This window comes from Lolium perenne, chromosome 7 (assembly GCF_019359855.2).
Source record: "Lolium perenne isolate Kyuss_39 chromosome 7, Kyuss_2.0, whole genome shotgun sequence".
Lineage (NCBI taxonomy): Eukaryota > Viridiplantae > Streptophyta > Magnoliopsida > Poales > Poaceae > Lolium > Lolium perenne.
The window spans coordinates 128,094,933-128,114,114 of NC_067250.2; positions in this window are offsets into that span (position 1 = coordinate 128,094,933).

A 19,182-nucleotide genomic window follows, 5' to 3' on the forward strand; every position below is an offset into this window, starting at 1 on the left:
AGTTCATCCAATTTGGTTTAGCCAATTTAATTCTATTGAATTTCAAAGTGGCAGCAGTATTGAAATTCATTTGTAATAATTAAACTGGATTTGAATTTAACAGGCCGGCGGGAAAACTAGTTGGGCTAAAAGATTTGAAAACGGCCCAAACCAACCCAGTCCAGCCCAACCACGGTCCACAGACGCGCGACGCGCTGATAGGGTGGGGTCCGCGCGTCAGTGACTCAGCATCACCGAAGCGGTAAGTTTAAAGGGGAGCGTTGGATTAGAAATGGATCGAACGGCTCGAGTTCATCGTCGTCCCCGGCGAGAGAGAAATTCGCCGGCGGCTCGGGTAGGGGGTCGGAGGGCTAACCAGGGCTCCAGCGAGGGATGGCAGTATGCTCAAGGTAGATGTGGACGACGGCGGTTCTCCTGGTACAGGTGGCGTCGCCTGAGGTGGCTCCAATCGTCGGCGAGCTTCTGCGGCGGCGTGCAGCAGTGAGGTAGAAATTGGGCGGCTCTGGTGGTCAATGTGGAGCGGCGAGGTGGCTGGGAGATCAAGGAAGGAGAGGGAGGAGTGGTGGTGTGAAGGAATCGACGAGGCGATGCCTCCTTTTATAGGCGAGCGAGTGCCCGAGGCTCTGCGGCGAACTCGACAAGGGCGCGGCGTCTCCGGCGGTCTAGCGAGCTAGGCGAGGGTGCGGTGGTGTTCCTGGCGTCACGGTGGTCCTCTGGGTGGCGACAGGTAGGGTAGGCGGTGCCTAACGCGGTCGGGGCGTCGCGGGTTCTGGCGCGTCTACGGCGGCTTTTCTTCTCCGTCTACGGCGGCGGTGGCCAGGGGTCGTGGTCGCGCGAGTGTCTGCGAGCTGCGTGGCGACGCGGCGATGCTCAACCCGCAGCTAAGTGGTCCAGGGCGTGTGCGAGGTGGCCAGGCGAGAGGTGGCCAGGGTGTGTCTGCGGCGCGCACACGTGCGACGCGAGCGGCATACTGGCCGCCATGGGCGCGTGCTGGTCTGGCCGGTGCAGTGCTCCTCCTCGACATGGTCGGTTGCTAGGTGGTGTAGGAGATGGGGTGGCGTCGTTTGGGCACGGTGGCCGTGGCTGAGGAAGAAGGAAGAGAGGGGGAGCTCGACGTGTGGAGCATGGCCGGCATGGCCATGTCCATGCATGGTTAGCTCCCTTGCTAGGGTTTCTATTGGGCATTGATTGGTTAGAGGGAACCAGGGGACAAGTTAGATTAGAGTTGGAGTAGATTAGGTGTGTAGAATCACTATTTGCAACTATTGCAAATAGTGCCCGAATTTGGAAAATGCAAAAATAACCAAATTTGAAATAATTCCAAAGGTGAAAGTTTTTGAAATGTGAGTGTTGATATAAGTTGTAAATGACCAGAGAGGTTTTGAGGTGGTGGTGGAAAAATTAGAATTCAAAAGTTGGCCAAAATGGCTAAGTGTAGATTGTTGCATATGTGAGAAAGTTGGAACTTTGGATGAGCCTTGCTCATGATCAAAGATGAATTTGGCATGATGGTCTTCACCAAAGTTGTTCACCTTGATGTTGACTTTGAAAAGGTGCAAAGAGTTAGCAAGAGTTGGTTTGGGAAAATTGAATGGCAAGGGCTCAAAGTGGTGATCAGACTAGAATTGTCAAAATTGACCATTATCATATGTGAGTTGGATTTGTGTTTGAATTTCATTTGAATTGTGAATCTTTGATTCCAAAAGTTGTAGTAAGTGTTTAATAACATTACTCAACTAATGGTGAAGACCAAATAGGTCTAGGGTCAAAATTTATAAAAATGCCATAGGGCATATGTGAGGGTTTTTAGGGTTTTGCATTTTATGGAATTTCTTCCTCTTTGATTCATTTGGTTGGTGATCTTCATATGATCACACTAGGGTTTTAGAGCATATCAAATACAAGTAATAACAATCATCATGGCATATCACTCAAATGCACAAGTCCTATGCATGGTACTATATGCAAATAGAAAAGTTTTTGTTGGTTTGAAATTTTGCTTTTCTGGAATTCTCTAACTTTCTTTTTATTGAAATTTGGGGTGTTACAAACCCTTCCCCCTTACAAAAGATCTCGTCCCGAGATCGAAAAGAAAGTTAGGTACTAAAGAGATCTGGGTACTCCTTCTTCATGAAGTCTTCGCGTTCCCATGTGGCTTCATCCTCGGTATGATTGCTCCATTGGATCTTCAGAAACTTGATGCTTCGGGTGCGGGTGGTTCGGTAAGCTTCTTCCAGGATGCGAATCGGCACTTCACGGTAAGTCAGATCCTTGTTGATATCCACCGATCGGTGATCGATGTTCTTGAACACTTCGGTCTTCTCCGGGACTTCAAGGCACTTCCGGAGAAGTGAGATGTGAAACACGTCGTGCACAGCCAACATTTCTTCAGGCAACTCCAGTTGATAAGATACTTCACCTCAGTGGCTGAGGACTTTGAAAGGTCCGACATAGCGGGGTGCAAGCTTTCCTTTCAGTTGGAACCTTTGCATTCCTTTCAAGGGGGATACTTTGAGATAGACGAAGTCTCCGATCTCAAAGGTCATCTCCCGACGTCTCTTGTCGGCGTAGCTCTTCTGTCTAGATTGCGCCGTCTTGAGGTACTCGCGGATCTTGTGAACTTTCTCTTCGGCTTCACGAAGAACATCTGGGCCAAAAACTTGGCTCTCTCCGACTTCCGACCAGTTCAGGGGGGTACGGCACTTCCTTCCGTACAAGGCTTCAAAGGGGGCCATCTGTAGGCTGGCTTGATAGCTATTGTTGTAAGAGAATTCTGCGTAAGGGAGGCAGTCTTCCCACTTGGATCCGTATTCCAGTACGCATGCTCTAAGCATGTCTTCCAGTATCTGGTTTACTCTCTCAGTCTGTCCGTCGGTCTGAGGGTGATAGGCGGTGCTGAAATTTAGGCGAGTGCCTAGTCCTTCATGCACTTTCTGCCAGAACCTTGAGGTGAACTGTGATCCTCTATCTGACACGATCGATTTGGGGGTTCCGTGCAGAGCGACTATTCTGGAGATGTAAAGTTCAGCTAGCTTTGGGCCTTGATAGGTGGTTTTGACGGCGATGAAATGGGCGACTTTGGTCAATCTATCGACAACTACCCATATTGAATCATTGCCTTTGCTGGATTTGGGCAGTCCGGTGATAAAGTCCATTCCTACGGAGTCCCATTTCCATTCTGGAATCTGGAGGGGTTGTAACAGTCCAGCGGGTCGTTGATGTTCTGCCTTGACTCTCTGACAGATGTCACACTTAGCGATATAGCTACCGATCTCTCTCTTCATTCCGTGCCACCAAAATTGTTCTTTTAGGTCTTGGTACATCTTGGTACCTCCGGGGTGGATTGAATAAAGGGTGTCATGGGCTTCTTGCAGGATGACTTGTTTCAAGTCAGAGTCCGATGGTACGCAGAGACGTTCTTTGTACCAAAGAACTCCGGCTTCGTCTACGGTGAATCCGGGGGCCTTTTCTGCGGCTATCTGTTTCTTGATTCCGTCAATGCTGGCGTTGTCCTTCTGGGCTTCCTTGATCTGACTAACCAAGGTGGGTTGCAGTTCTATGCTGGCTAGGAATCCCTCACTAACAAGTTCAAGTCTGAACTGTTCAAACTCTTGATGCAAGCTGGGCTATTCGGTTGCGAGCATGGAGTTCAACTGGCACGGCAGTTGACTCAAAGCATCCGCTACCACATTGGCCTTGCCGGGGTGGTAGTGAATCTCCATGTCGTAATCCTTGATCAGTTCGATCCATCGGCGTTGTCTCATGTTCAACTCTTTCTGGGTGAATATGTATTTGAGGCTTTTGTGGTCGGAGTAGATCTCGCATCGATTACCCATGAGGTAATGACGCCAAACTTTCAAGGCTAAGACCACGGCTGCAAGCTCGAGGTCATGGGTTGGGTAGTTCTGTTCATGTTGCTTGAGTTGTCTTGAAAGGTAGGATACAACCTTGCCTTCTTGCATAAGCACGCATCCAAGTCCAGTCTTGGAGGCGTCGCAATATACGTCAAAGGGTTTTGCGATATCTGGCATGATCAGGATTGGGGCTGTTGTCAGTCTACTCTTGAGCTGTTGAAAGCTCTCTTCGCATTTGTCGGTCCACTCAAACTTTCTGTCCTTTTTCAGCAGTTGGGTCATTGGTCGAGCGATGCTCGAAAAACCTTCTACAAATCTGCGGTAGTATCCGGCTAATCCAAGAAAAGCGCGGACCTCGGTTTGTGTGGTTGGGGCTTGCCATTCCATAACAGTTTTGATCTTGGCGGGATCTACGGCAATTCCTCCTGCAGACAAGATGTGTCCCAGGAATCCAACTTCTTCTAGCCAAAACTCACACTTGCTAAACTTGGCATATAACTTGTGCTGTCTAAGGGTTTCTAGGACAATCTCCAAATGCTGTTATTGTTCCTCTTCGGACTTGGAGTAGACGAGGATGTCGTCGATGAATACAACGACAAACTTGTCCAAAAAGTTCATGAAGATCTTATTCATGAGATTCATGAAATAAGCGGGGGCATTGGTCAGTCCAAACGACATGACGTTGTACTCATACAACCAATATCTGGTGGTAAAGGCAGTTTTTGGAATGTCGGTGGCTCGGATCTTCAGTTGGTGGTATCCAGTTCTAAGATCTATCTTGGAGAAAACTCTGGATCCTGTGAGTTGGTCAAACAAGTCTTCGATCTTGGGTAGGGGGTATTTGTTTTTGATGGTGACATCGTTAAGCTTACGATTGTCCGTGCATAAACGATTTGCACCATCTTTCTTGTCGACAAACAAGACGGGGGATCTCCAGGGGGATGCACTCGGTCTAATCAAACCTTTGGCCAACATGTCATCTATCTGCTTCTTCAGTTCCACAAGCTCGGCTGCGTTCATGCTGTAGGCTCTCTGGGCTATGGGTCCAGTTCCGGGGATTAACTCGATGATAAACTCGATATCCCGATCCTGGGGCATACCGGGTAGATCATCCGGAAACACATCAGGGTAGTGACAAACGACCCTGATTTGATCCAGAGTTGGCTTGGATACACTTTGGTTGCAGGTGAATTTTCTGGGTAGTTTTTCAGAGACGTGCTCCACTACGATACCGGTGCTGCTAGTCATGGTTATGGCTTTCTTGGCACAGTCTATCAATCCGTTGTGCTTGGACATCCAGTCCATTCCTAGGACAACTTCCAAACCTTTGGTTCCCAGTATGATTAGATTTGCAAAGAAATCTACATCATGGATTTTGATTGGCACACTTTTGCAAAATTTTCTGGCTTTGGTGGTTGATCCGGGGATTTGAACTATCATAACATGCTTCAAACTGAGGGGTTGAATTTTACTTGTTGATGCAAAGTCTTCGGTGACAAAAGAATGAGATGCTCTGGAATCAAACAACACTCTGGCAGGGATGTGGTTGACAGAAAACATACCCAGTACAACATCTGGTGCTTCCTGGGCTTCTTCAGCGTTCATGTGGTAGAGGCGGCCGTTGCGGTTGTTGGGGTTGTTGGGGGCGAACTTCTTGCCGGTGGAGACACGGCGTTGCTGCTGAGCAGGTGCAGCGGTGTTGCCGGCGAGCTTGGCAAGACGCTTGGGACACTCGTTGGAGTAGTGCCCCACTACACCACACTCATAACAAGTGATAGTGGTCTTGTCCTACTTGTTCGCAACGGGCACGGCATTGCTTCCGGTTCTGGGGGCGGTGTTGGTGTTGGTGTTGTTGTTGTTAGGGGCTCGAGGTGGAGCGCGGTTGTAGTAGTTGTTGTTGTAGTTGTTGTTGTAGCCTCCTGGCTTGGAGTTTCCTCCACTCCGGTTCTGATAACCGGGGCGAGAATTCTGCATCTGTGGCTTGTTGTTTCTCGGAGTGAAACCTCCGCTTGAGCTAGGGCGAAACTTTTGGGGGTGGCTTGATCCACTTTGATTCACCATGCGGCGCTTGCGGTTCTCATTGGCTTGGTTTAACTTGCCCTCCATCTGGATGGCGGAGTCAACAAGGGCTTCGAGGTCGGCGAAGGGGATGTTGACGAGGACAGTCTGCATCTCATCATGCAGTCCGTTCAGGAATCTCTCCTTCCTCTTCTCAACGGTGTCGGTCTCATCAGGGGCATACCTCGACAAAGTGAGAAACTTGTCGCGGTATTCAACCACCGTCATGTGACCCTGTTTCAGTTCACGGAACTCGTCCCTCATCTTCTTGATAAGACCCGGGGGTACATGGTACTTGCTGAACTTGAGTTTGAAATCCTCCCAAGTCATGAATTGACCTCCGTTCATGGCACGGGTGCTTGTCCACCAAGCGCGGGCTGGTCCAGCGAGATAGTGAGTGGCGAACAACACCTTCTCGTTGGCTTCTACTCCGGCTACCTCCAGATTGTTCTCCATAGTATGGAGCCAATCGTCGGCATCGAGGGGTTCCTCGGTCTTGCTAAACACCAGAGGGTTGGTGTTTTGGAAGTTCTTGAGCTTGGATCCGGGGTGGTCATGATTTCCATGGCCTTGGTTGGCGATGTTCTGCAAGGCGATGAGGTTGGCTTGGCGTTCGGCTCTTTCGGTTTCCCGGTCTGCAAGCATGGTTTGCAGTAGTTGCAGCATCGCGTCGTTGGTGCGATTTGGAGGGGCCATCTGAAGATGTAGAAGATTATGAGATAAGAGGGAACATTCTATGGTTCATTTTGGTTAAGTTTGAAAACAATTTGAAAACTTGTAATCTTTTCATGACAAACATAACATTCATTCATTCATGCAGCACATAGTACAAACTACACACATACTCCAATGGTTTTAAGAACCATTCTCATGCTACGATACAAAGGACGGGATACAACTCACACCTACTATAAGTGGAACTAGTGCAACTACTCCTCATCATCGACATCGATCGGGACATAGTCGTCGGGTCCTGCCTCCTCCTCCTCGGTGTTCTCGTCCTCCTCAAAGTCGTTGTCGTCACTCAGGAAGGCGTCTCCTCCCTGAATGTCGATGCCTCCATCGTCATCCTCCAGCTGACGAATCTGATCCTCCTGGGCCTTGACAGTGGCCTCAAGTGACGCGATCCGGGCGCGAAGGCGACGAATCGTAGCGTCCTTCTTGGCATGCTGCTGGCGAAGGCTCTTGCGGTCGTTGTTGAGTAGCTTGATCGCCTCACCCTGCTCGGTGATGTGAGCATGGGTCTGGTTCGCGTAAGCGCGAGTGGCGTCGAGGTCCCTCTGAGTCTGGTAGAGCATGAAGTCCAGGTGCTCAGCATGGTGCCTCAACTCCGGGTGCGGCTGCAGCTCCATGGGCACTCCCGCGGCATCACGCCTCACAAGGTGGGTGTAGCGAGAGGCGAGGATGCGCACCACGTTCTGTCCACAGAGGCGTGCAAGTGCCTCCGGTAGGCCACGTGCGAGTCCGTCGAGCCAGTTGCTCTCGCGGAAGGAGAAGAGGATCCTCTCCGAGGTGGGAGGCTCCATCTTGCCCCTCAAGTCGGCAGTGATCACCCACTGCAACTCTCCTCTGGGCGTGTCGTCCAGCTGAACCCCGTGAAACTCGGGGTGTGGGCGCCCAAGGAAGTCCGAGACGGCGTTGAGGTCGTGCTCGAAGATCAAGCTCCCTCCGTTCGCAAGCTGGTAAAACTTGGTGTTGATGGGTTCATTCGGCTCCATCTGAAAGAGAATTGGAGGAGTAAGTTAGAGAGTGCAAAGTGTGGCAAAATTTTAAGTTGATTCAAATAAGATAAAGCATGATTCATCAAATTTTGGCAAAGTCTCAAAGAAAAGAGTGTAGTAAATTTTCACAAATAGTTTCTTTCATTTGATTTCAAAGTTAAGTTTTTCAGAACGCCCATTCTAACTAAGGTCTTCTAAGGTCAAACAATGGCTCTGATACCAACTTGTCAACACCCGGATTTTTAAGTCCGGATGCCTATTATGTCATACATCGCAATCCCATGAATATTGTTGTTGCGAGGCATAATAGTTAAGTATCACAGTCATCATTCATTACAAACCATAGGTCTTACAAATTTGGAATCACATGATCCATATTACACGAATAGTTGATCTATTGATCAACGAACAAACACAAGTTCAGAGTTCAACATAGCGGAAGCGGAAGATACAAGGACTTTCTAGTCCACAGGCCAACGCTTGACGTCGGAAGGCGCTTAGTTGTCGTAGGCGTCCTGCTGGTCATCTCCTTGTTCATCTTCATACTCTGGCCATTTGAATAGCCAGGGACAAAGCCGTGAGTATGTTGAGTACTCGCAAACTAATACTAATGTAAGTGCTAGACATTCTAGTATGGTTTGCTAAGCTCTAGTTTATTTGCATAAAGCTAGTTTTAGTTCACAAAGTTTGAGAAAAGCTTATTCAAGTGCTAACTAACTCAAGTGGGAACATTAGTGTCATTCCCACCATTCAAGTGGTGATTTCAATTCAATTCACCACAAGTCATTTCACCATCACCTTTCAACATCATTTTCAAAGATATGACATCGGAAACTGTATGGCCTTTCCAACCGTCCGTAACCGTGGACGCGGCTATTCGAATAGGTTTACACTCTGCAGAGGTTGCACACTTGTGCCACAACATTTGATTTCATCCGTCGGGATTACCCCGAATCATCGTAACACAGTACGCGGATCATCAACCATAACCTTTCACTTACAAATCCTAGTATGAGCACCTCTCCCCATGAGCTTGGCCTCCCAGTGAAGACCAACTGTCAGCACAGGAAGCGCACGAGGCTTGGCCGTACAATTCACCTCAATTTCACATCATTTCTCAACAACGGAGGCAGCCTCAAGCGTAACCCCTATGACGTGTGTTCAGAGGGAACCCATACTAAGACGCATAAACTTCCACTTAAGCCCTACCCATAATCAGGTATTGTGGGGGTACTTAAGAATTGGAAAGGTATCGCATTCAAACCAACATCATTGTTTATCAAAAATCACCATCTTCTCTTGTTCACATTCACCTTCAAAAATCATTCAAGGGAATGCATCATCATTCCCAGGTTTCAAAATCATCTCAAATTCACATTGTTCCCATCTAGAGTAGTCAAGTTTTAATTCATTAGCACTAGCTGTAAATCATGAGGGGTGCTATCTTGCTTTGCTTGGAGAGACTAACTCACTACTCTAGTAATCAACTTGCACTTTGACCAAAGTTAACTATAAAAGTAACTCATTGAGAAAACAAGTAAAAACTTGTAATGTAAAAACTTGGGATAGGCTTATGTAAGAAAAGATAAGAATCATGGTGCCTTGCCCCAAGGGGCTTTGCACTTTGCAAGAATATTAGCTTGCCTTGGTAGTTCTCAAACTGTTCCTCCTCCTCCTCTTGGTAGCAACCTTCTTCTTCGGCGTACTCTCCGGTGCTACCGTCTAAATTTGAATACGAGTATAATTACTCACTAATTCAATGGCTATTCCATACATCACATATAACACACAAACTACTCTATGCACACAAATAAATTAACTAAGATGCATGGGTTGTGGGGTTTAAATGGAATTCACTTCTTTGTATTTCATATGTAAATGATAGTTTCCATAGGGTTCTTGAGAAATAATTTCCTCTCATTGAAATCTTCTTAAGATTTAATTTCTCAAACAATCATGTATGAACTCATATTGACCTAAGTCAAATGTTCATCATCATCATTTGTGAAAATGATTTAAATGAGGTAGATCACCTCATACACTTTAACATCACTACATATGATTTAAATCTCAAGTAATTCATATAAGAGAGTTTGGAACCAGGGGTCCAAACTGTAGGATAACGTTGCATAGAAGACAAAAAATTTCTACCGCGAACACGCAATCCAAGCCAAGATGCAATCTAGAAGACGGTAGCAACGAGGGGGTATCGAGTCTCACCCTTGAAGAGATTCCAAAGCCTACAAGAGGAGGATCTTGTTGCTGCGGTAGACGTTCACTTGCCGCTTGCAAAAGCGCGTAGAAGATCTTGATCACGATCGGTTCCGGCGCCACGAACGGGCAGCACCTCCGTACTCGGTCACACGTTCGGTTGTTGATGAAGACGACGTCCACCTCCCCGTTCCAGCGGGCAGCGGAAGTAGTAGCTCCTCTTGAATCCGACAGCACGACGGCGTGGTGTCGGTGGCGGTGGAGAACTCCGGCGGAGCTTCGCTAAAGTTACGCGGGAGATATGGAGGAGAGGGGGGCGGCTACGGTTTGGGAGGGGGTGGCCGGCCTCAAGGGGGTGCGGCCAACTTGTGGCTTTTAGGTGGTCGGCCCCCTCCCCTATGCCCCTCATTATATAGGTGGATCCCCAAATGTTGGTGTCCAAGTCTTCGAATAAGACCCGAACCAAAAACCTTCCATATGAGGGGGAAACCTAGCCAAGCTAGGACTCCCACTAGAGGTGGGAGTTCCACCTCCCATATGGGGGGGTTGGCCGGCCCCCTAAGGGGGAGTCCACTTGGGACTCCTCCCCCACTAGGGTTGGCCGGCCATGGAGGTGGAGTCCCATGTGGACTCCACCTTCATTGGTGGTTTCTTCCGGACTTTTCTAGAACCTTCTAGAACCTTCCATAGAACCTTCCGCGACATTTTAATTCACATAAAATGACATCCTATATATATGAATCTTATTCTCCGGACCATTCCGGAACTCCTCGTGATGTCCGGGATCTCATCCGGGACTCCGAACAAATATTCGAACTCCATTCCATATTCAAGTTCTACCATTTCAACATCCAACTTTAAGTGTGTCACCCTACGGTTCGTGAACTATGCGGACATGGTTGAGTACTCACTCCGACCAATAACCAATAGCGGGATCTGGAGATCCATAATGGCTCCCACATATTCAATGATGACTTTAGTGATCGAATGAACCATTCACATACGATACCAATTCCCTTTGTCTCGCGATATTTTACTTGTCCGAGGTTTGATCTTCGGTATCACTCTATACCTTGTTCAACCTCGTCTCCTGACAAGTACTCTTTACTCGTACCGTGGTATGTGGTCTCTTATGAACTCATTCATATGCTTGCAAGACATTAGACGACATTCCACCGAGAGGGCCCAGAGTATATCTATCCGTCATCGGGATGGACAAATCCCACTTTGTTGATCCATATGCCTCAACTCATACTTTAGGATACTTAATCCCACCTTTATAGCCACCCATTTACGCAGTGGTGTTTGGTGTAATCAAAGTATCTTTCCGGTATAAGTGATTTACATGATCTCATGGTCATAAGGACTAGGTAACTATGTATCGAAAGTTTATAGCAAATAACTTAATGACGAGATCTTATGCTACGCTTAATTGGGTGTGTCCATTACATCATTCATACAATGATATAACCTTGTTATTAATAACATCCAATGTTCATGATTATGAAACTAATCATCCATTAATCAACAAGCTAGTTTAAGAGGCATACTAGGGACTTCTTTGTTGTCTTATATATCACACATGTACTAATGTTTCGGTTAATACAATTATAGCATGATATATAAACATTTATCATAAACATAAAGATATAAATAATAACCACTTTATTATTGCCTCTAGGGCATATCTCCTTCAGTCTCCCACTTGCACTAGAGTCAATAATCTAGTTTACATTTGTAAAGATATAACACCTTGGCCTTATGGTGCTTTATCATGTATTGCTCACGGGAGAGGTTTTTAGTCAACGGATCTGACACGCTCAGAAACGTATGTATTTTGTAATTCATTTGCGTCTCAACGCATCACTCATTTCCAAATGAGTCGGCATTTAAATATGTTTGGTCTTCTGGTGGAACCTTAATTCCGTGGTCTGAAATATGTCACTAATATTGTCACACACAATATAGCTTCAAAGTTCTGACTCTGTCGGAACTACACCAAGTTCTCAAAGAACCTCTTGACTTAACATCCTTTCTCATTGTCAAAACAATGACATACTCTGCCTTCTTTTGTAGAATCCATCACAATATTTAGAACTCTTCTAAATCTAGTATAGACAACTTCTAGCTCATTGTGCTACCTTTTAAACAACACTTAGTCTAATTTGAGATTGAAATTATATTTTATATGTGACAAAAACAATATTGGTGTAACACCTTACAGCGATTTGTTTGTCATTTCTTCATACAAAAATATATATATATATATATCCTTAGTTCTTCTAAAGTACTCAAGGATATTCTTACTGTCGTCCAATGATCATCATATGAATCATTCTGGTAAATGCTCATAACACTTTATAGCACATGGTATCTGATTGTGTACATATTATTCGTGATCTATAATCACTCATGTGTTTTTACTCTTTGAGTGTCAGATACACTCAAGTCTTGTTAAAACTTTACATGACAAGAACATCTTCTTAATATTTCTATATTGAACTATTTCAATATCCATTCTATGTACTTTGACTTAAACTTATTTTGTGTTTCAATCTATCTTCATAGATCTTGACACTAAATTTGTTTCAGTCATTATCTTTTCATTGAAGTTAATTTCTCAATGAAACCTTTTAATCAAGTATATAATTACATCATTTATAACCAACTATATGTCATCTACATAAGTATTATAAATATGTCTCAGCGCTCCCACTTAATTTCTTGCAAACACAAGCCTCTTCATCGTCTCTGATGAAATCAAAAACTCTTTGACTATTTCATCTGGTGAAGATTCCAACTCCGCGATACTCACTTTATCCAATTGAAGTTTGTATACCTATCTAGTATTCTATGGATCAGCAAAACTCTTGGTTGTATCTAGTATACACCTTTAATACATACTTCTGATAAGTAATGTATTTTGCCATCCTACTAGCATATCTCATAAAAGAAATATGTAGTGATTACTAGAATAATCCACATAGACTATAAGCATTGTTACGGAAGATCTAATCTTATCGTAGTCAACTCTTTGAACTTTGTCGTAAACAATTTTTTTTTCGACAAGTCGAGCTTCTTGAAGGATATTTCATCCAAGTCCATCAATATCATAGATCCATTTACTTTCAAAAAGTATTCATCTATCTTGGATTTCATGGCGTATAGCCATTTTAACGGAGTCAGGGCCCATCATAACTTCTTTGTTTGTAGTTGGTTTATCATTGTTCAAAATCAATCCTTTGTCCACAAATCATTTATTTGACCACAAAGTAAACCATACCTACAAGGTTCAATATGTACTTCGATCTTCATGGCTAAAAACACTTTGTAGTCATGAGAGCCATGATCGTCGCGGTCGCTTCCGGAACCAATTTCCGATGCTGCGCTACTCTGATCATTATGCTCAGGTTCATAAACCTTATCAAGTTCTATTGTCCTCCCACTCAAATACTTCGCTAGAAACAATTTCTTGGAAATAAGAAACATTGACAAACACTTTTGTCTTTGTCTCGTGGGAAGAATTCCCAATCAAATCTCTTGGATAACCAACAAAGACATTCATCCGATTTTGGTTGTAAACTTATTTACTTATGCTATGCATACCAAAATTTAAGAAAAGACTATCAGGTTTCATACCCATGCCATAACTCGTATGGTGTCATTTCAACGGATCATGATGATGCTCTATTCAGTGTAAAAGCGGTAGTCACTAAAGCATAATCCATAAAAATATAATGGCATCAATATTTTATCTCATCATTGATCCAACAAAGTTTGGATATATCTCTTGGATACTTCATCATCACTATGATACTCCAAGAAACGTAAGTTGTAGAACAATTTCATAACTCTCTTAGATGTTCGCTAAAACTCGTAATTCAAATATTTTCACCATGATCCAATCATAGATATTTGACTTTTCTATTACGATGATTTCCACTTCATGCTGAAATTTATTTGAAACCATTCAAATGTTTCAAACTTCTTTTTTATCGAATATATCCACATATATATACTCAATTCATTGTTGGAAGTTTTTATGAAGTAGCAGAATCTCCCGCACAACCTATGCCCAGTGAACCACATACATCATCATGTATTTTTCACTAAGTTAGTTGCCCATTCAACTCTTGGCCTATGAACGGTATTTCAGTCATTCTCTTTAGAAAAGATTTGCAAGCGCCAAACGATTCAAAAATCGAATGACTCCAAAAATCCATTTGCATGGAGTTCCTTCATGCGTTCCTTTCTAATATGACCTAAATTGTGGTTCCACAAATAAGTGGAATTCAAATCATTTGCCTTATAGCATTTTAGCGTCAGTATTATGTATGTGTGTTTCACCATTAAGATTTATAATAACTTATCCATCGTACATGGAGTAATGTCATAGTTTGAACAACTCATTGTTTTCATTTGACCAGAGCAAAATAACAATTATTAAGTTCTTTATTATAAATTCTAAGGGCTAGATAGGATGCCAATGACGAACATAATAACACTTTATTTTTGTTCCAGAAGTGCATTCCTATCATATTCCTTGTCAGTCACTTAGGCCATTGTATTCTTGTATTGCGTTGTTTTGTATGACATTTCATACCAACCAATATGGTACTAATACCCAAGAATTTCATTGTGTGACCAAACTAGGAATACAACCATAACATGTATATCATGTATATACACCTGAGCTAGACTTTCTAGTCTTCTCTTTTCTTTCTGCCAAAATATCTTTTGTAGTTTCTCTTTTAGCTTTCATCATTATTCAGAAAATACTTCACCTTCAATAACTTCTAGGTTTGTTGGTCAAATACCAATAACCTTGAGGTTCTTACTTTGAAGTTGATCATTGATACGTCTCCAACGTATCGATAATTTCTTATGTTCCATGCCACATTATTGATGTTATCTACATGTTTTATGCACACTTTATGTCATATTCGTGCATTTTCTGGAACTAACCTATTAACAAGATGCCGAAGTGCCGATTCTTTGTTTTCTGCTGTTTTTGGTTTCAGAAATCCTAGTAAGGAAATATTCTCGGAATTGGATGAAATCAACGCCCAGGGGCCTATTTTTCCACGAAGCTTCCAGAAGACCGAAGACGAAACGAAGTGGGGCCACGAGGCGCCCGGACTACAGGGCGGCGCGGCCTAGGGTTGGGCCGCGCGGCCCTGTCATCTGGGGCCCTCGTGTGCCCTCCTGACTTGCCCTTCCGCCTACTTAAAGCCTCCGTGACGAAACCCCCAGTACCGAGAGCCACGATACGGAAAACCTTCCAGAGACGCCGCCAACGCCGATCCCATCTCGGGGGATCCAGGAGATCGCCTCCGGCACCCTGCCGGAGAGGGGAATCATCTCCCGGAGGACTCTACGCCAACATGGTCGCCTCCGGTGTGATGTGTGAGTAGTCTACCCCTGGACTATGGGTCCATAGCAGTAGCTAGATGGTTGTCTTCTCCCCATTGTGCTATCATTGTCGGATCTTGTGAGCTGCCTAACATGATCAAGATCATCTATCTGTAATTCTATATGTTGCGTTTGTTGGGATCCGATGAATAGAGAATACTTGTTATGTTGATTATCAAAGTTATATCTACGTGTTGTTTATGATCTTGCATGCTTTCCGTTACTAGTAGATGCTCTGGCCAAGTAGATGCTTGTAACTCCAAGAGGGAGTACTTATGCTCGATAGTGGGTTCATGCTGCATTGACACCGGGACGATGACAGAAAGTTCTAAGGTTGTGTTGTGCTTTGTGCCACTAGGGATAAAACATTGATGCTATGTCTAAGGATGTAGTTGTTGATTACATTACGCACCATACTTAATGCAATTGTCTGTTGCTTTGCAACTTAATACTGGAGGGGTTCGGATGATAACACGAAGGTGGACTTTTTAGGCATAGATGCAGTTGGATGGCGGTCTATGTACTTTGTCGTAATGCCCAATTAAATCTCACTATACTCATCATGATATGTATGTGCATGGTCATGCCCTCTTTATTTGTCAATTGCCCAACTGTAATTTGTTCACCCAACATGCTGTTTGTCTTATGGGAGAGACACCTCTAGTGAACTGTGGACCCCGGTCCAATTCTCTTTACTGAAATACAATCTACTGCAATACTTGTTCTACTGTTTTCTGCAAACAATCATCTTCCACACAATACGGTTAATCCTTTGTTACAGCAAGCCGGTGAGATTGACAACCTCACTGTTTCGTTGGGGCAAAGTACTTTGGTTGTGTTGTGCAGGTTCCACGTTGGCGCCGGAATCCCTGGTGTTGCGCCGCACCACATCCCGCCGCCATCAACCTTCAACGTGCTTCTTGGCTCCTCCTGGTTCGATAAACCTTGGTTTCTTTCTGAGGGAAAACTTGCTGCTGTGCGCATCATACCTTCCTCTTGGGGTTCCCAACGAACGTGTGAGTTACACGCCATCAAGCATATTTTCTGGCGCCGTTTGGTGAGATCAAGACACGCTGCAAGGGGAGTCTCCACTTCTCAATCTCTTTACTTTGTTTTTGTCTTGCTTAGTTTTATTTACTACTTTGTTTGCTGCACTAAATCAAAATACAAAAAAATTAGTTGCTAGTTTTACTTTATTTGCTATCTTGTTTGCTATATCAAAAACACAAAAAAATTAGTTACTCGCATTTACTTTACTTATTTTATCATGTTTCCTCCTAAGTTTGTTCTTAAAGATGTACCGGTAGGCCGAGGATCTATCCTTGGGAAAGACAATATAGAAGATTTTTTCACTCATATTAGCACGGTCGAAGATTTTGAAGATAGACACTTGGCAGAACTTGCCCCCACTTATGAAATTGATGTTGCTTCTTTAGTACACGCATTAGAAGCTAGATTTGTTAATCTTAATCCTGTGATTCAACATATGTTTCTTACACTCAGTGATATGGAAGAAGGAGAAAAGAAAGATTTTGTATTAGAAACCCTTCTTAAAGAATTTGGGGGAATAGCGAGAGAAGCTAGAAAAGTTTTCACCAAATATAATATGCTAGGTTCTTATACCAAATTTGCCAGTACCCTTGAGAAGATGGAAAAGGATAGACAAAAGTACACTAATAAAGTTAATTATGAGGGGGATATTAAAACATCAATACCTTGCAAGCTCTTGGGAATGTGTGAGGCACTAGAAAAGAATTTTGATTGGATTGTTCCTGAAGATTTGTTTGATGAGAGTAGCAAGCCCAAGACTAATGAAAAGGGATCCTCTGAAACTCACATAGAAAAGATAATATGCATAGTTGAGAAAACTCCACACCCCACTGACAATGCACCACTTTCCGACAATACTTGATACACACTTTCTGCGCCTAGCTGAAAGGCGTTAAAGAAAAGCGCTTATGGGAGACAACCCATGTTTTTTTTTACCTACAGTACTTTGTTTTTATTTTGTGTCTTGGAAGTTGTTTACTACTGTAGCAACCTCTCCTTATCTTAGTTTTGTGTTTTGTTGTGCCAAGAAAAGTCTTTGATAGAAAAGTAAGTACTAGATTTGGATTACTGCGCAGTTCCAGATTTCTTTGCTGTCACGAATCTGGGTCCACCTCCCTGTAGGTAGCTCAGAAAATTAGGCCAATTTACGTGCATGATCCTCAGATATGTACGCAACTTTCATTCAATTTGAGCATTTTCATTTGAGCAAGTCTGGTGCCATTTTAAAATTCGTCAATACGAACTGTTCTGTTTTGACAGATTCTGCCTTTTATTTCGCATTGCCTCTTTTGCTATGTTGGATGAATTTCTTTGATCCACTAATGTCCAGTAGCATTATGCAATGTCCAGAAGTGTTAAGAATGATTGTGTCACCTCTGAATATGTTAATTTTTATTGTGCACTAACCCTCTAATGAGTTGTTTCGAGTTTGGTGTGGAGGAAGTTTTCAAGGATCAAGAGAGGAGTATGATGCAACATGATCAAGGAGAGTGAAAGCTCTAAGCTTGGGGATGCCCCGGTGGTTCACCCCTGCATATATCAAGAAGACTCAAGCGTCTAAGCTTGGGGATGCCCAAGGCATCCCCTTCTTCATCGACAACATTATCAGGTTCCTCCCCTGAAACTATATTTTTATTCCATCACATCTTATGTGCTTTGCTTGGAGCGTCGGTTTGTTTTTGTTTTTTTTGTTTTGTTTGAATAAAATGGATCCTAGCATTCACTTTATGGGAGAGAGACACGCTCCGCTGTAGCATATGGACAAGTATGTCCTTGGTTTCTACTCATAGTATTCATGGCGAAGTTTCTCCTTCGTTAAATTATTATATGGTTGGAATTGGAAAATGATACATGTAGTAATTGCTATTAATGTCTTGGGTAATGTGATACTTGGCAATTGTTGTGCTCATGATTAAGCTCTTGCATCATATGCTTTGCACCCATTAATGAAGAAATACATAGAGCATGCTAAAATTTGGTTTGCATATTTGGTTTCTCTAAGGTCTAGATAATTTCTAGTATTGAGTTTGAACAACAAGGAAGACGGTGTAGAGTCTTATAATGTTTTCAATATGTCTTTTATGTGAGTTTTGTTGCACCGGTTCATCCTTGTGTTTGTTTCAAATAAGCCTTGCTAGCTTAAACCTTGTATCGAGAGGGAATACTTCTCATGCATCCAAAATACTTGAGCCAACCACTATGCCATTTGTGTCCACCATACCTACCTACTACATGGTATTTTCCGCCATTCCAAAGTAAATTGCTTGAGTGCTACCTTTAAAATTCCATCATTCACCTTTGCAATATATAGCTCATGGGACAAATAGCTTAAAAACTATTGTGGTATTGAATATGTAATTATGCACTTTATCTCTTATTAAGTTGCTTGTTGTGCGATAACCATGTTCACTGGGGACGCCATCAACTATTCATTGTTGAATTTCATGTGAGTTGCTATGCATGTCCGTCTTGTCTGAAGTAAGAGAGATCTACCACCTTATGGTTAAGCATGCATATTGTTAGAGAAGAACATTGGGCTGCTAACTAAAGCCATGATCCATGGTGGAAGTTTCAGTTTTGGACATATATCCTCAATCTCAAATGAGAAAATTATTAATTGTTGTTACATGCTTATGCATAAAAGAGGAGTCCATTATCTGTTGTCTATGTTGTCCCGGTATGGATGTCTAAGTTGAAGAATAATCAATAGCGAGAAATCCAATGCGAGCTTTCTCCTTAGACCTTTGTACAAAGCGGCATAGAGGTACCCCTTTGTGACACTTGGTTAAAACAGTGCATTGTGATGATCCGGTAGTCCAAGCTAATTAGGACAAGGTGCGGGCACTATTAGTACACTATGCATGAGGCTTGCAACT